The sequence below is a fragment of the Parasteatoda tepidariorum genome, chromosome X1 (assembly GCF_043381705.1).
Source record: "Parasteatoda tepidariorum isolate YZ-2023 chromosome X1, CAS_Ptep_4.0, whole genome shotgun sequence".
Taxonomy (NCBI): Eukaryota; Metazoa; Arthropoda; class Arachnida; order Araneae; family Theridiidae; genus Parasteatoda; species Parasteatoda tepidariorum.
This window is the reverse complement of record NC_092214.1, coordinates 19645093-19646990: the sequence shown is the minus strand read 5'-3', so window position 1 is coordinate 19646990 and position 1898 is coordinate 19645093.

Below are 1898 nucleotides of genomic sequence, written 5' to 3'. Positions count from 1 at the left end.
AAAAATGCCCAAGGCAATTTAAAGAAGCTCCAGTGTAAAATGAGGCGGCTATTTGACAACTCTTTAGGTGGTAGTTGCGAAAGAGGAGATATTTCATCAGTCAAAAGAGCATTTTATTGCTCTTTTGGTTAGAAAAGTGAAGAGAAACAATTATTTTATATTTGTAAACACTTCGATTAGATTTTGAAAAGCATCCGACAATGTAAAAAAGAAAGAAAAGAATGTATTTTGGACTTCAGAGGGCCCCAGCTCCGAATAAAACTTTCTTTAAAAAGAAAAAAAAAGTGGGATCTGGGGAGCCCTTGCCATCTCGGGGCCCCAAGCTACAGCTTATTTAGCTTATACGTAAATCCGGCCATGCATTTGACCGTCATGAACCCATCGATTCCGTATTCTGCTAAGAGTTATGGGATCTCGACCAACGCGAGCAGCAATACTTCGGTATGATAAACTGCAATCCCGGTAGGCCACAATTCTACCTCGATCAAACTCCGCGTGCTGGTAGACATTTCTCCTTCTTACACGAGGCATAACAAAAACTTTTTACCCAAGAACAAAGTTCAAATTCAATTTCTGTATGAGAAACTTACTGTCAAATCTCGTCTTTTACACACATTGTAGGTGTCGCTACCGCCGCTTGCTTTGCATGAATGCGCTGATAAGCTTATCATTTGCATACCACAACATGCTTTATCCGTCCTGCAAATTTCACGTTCGAGGTGAGTCGCCTTCCTGGTGTAACAATTTTAATGGCCAGTAGCGTAGTAAACAGGGCATCCATCGCATATCCTAAACCTTGATACCGCTATCATTAAATTAATAGATTAGGCTTAGATAAATAATAATGGTCAAATTTTTTCTTGTTATAGCTTTAAAGGAATAATATGTTTCGTTCAAACAGATTTCAATTCTGGATATAACGAAATTATTGAGTAGGTTCCTTGGAGCAATATCATTCTTATCCTCTTATGACGAAATGTAGGAAAAATTGGTATTCACAGTTTCTGTAAAAAGTATGTTGACCTTCTCGCTGTGTATCAGTTTCATTTTTTTTTAATCGAAATAAATTCGAAATTTGTTCCTTTTTTTACATTTTTCAAATCACGGAATCGGAAATCTTTTTACAATTTTCAATCTTTAGTTGTTGCTTTTTAACAAAATAAGGCATTTTCCTAATAACAAATTATGCTTTAATAATATCTTGGAAATTATGCTGAAGTTGAAAAATAATTTTAACAAAAGTAAATTTTTTTAACATCTTTTTTTAAAAGAGCAGCTTTGTTAAAATAACGTCAAAATAAAATTGCGGTTCGAATTTGCTCATTTGAAAAACAAAGCAAACGGTTGTGGTTTTTTGAGTTGCACTAATATGTATTTACTTTTCACAAACCAAACAAATAAGAAACAATAAAGTAAATAATTTATTTGTTCAATCTTAGAGAAAAGCGCGCACTTATTTAGTTGTCAGACGTTTTGTACTCAGTAATTTCAACATGGAAAATGTTCCTGAAATCTTATCAGTTAACTGGTTATAGTTTCAAACTCAGTGGCGCGACAGCCCATAGAGGGCCAAGGCCTACTGTGCCCATCTCAGTTTTCTTGACCTTGGGCTCTGGGGTGCAGAAGCATATGTTCCAGTCAGGTGGTCAGCCGAACGCGGAACCCCCAGTGTTTAGTTCCCAAGCATGCTTGGTACTCATTTATCGACCCACTGAAGGGATGAAAGGTTGAGTCAACCTTGCCCTGACCGAGAATCGAACCAGCGACCTGTGGCACGCTACCGCTCAGCCACCGGGCGTCGGTTATAGTTTTAAGACTTACCAAAAAAAAAAAAAAAAACTTAGCAATTACTTACAACGAGTGTTAATTTAAAGAAAAACATTTTTGGTAAAAATTAA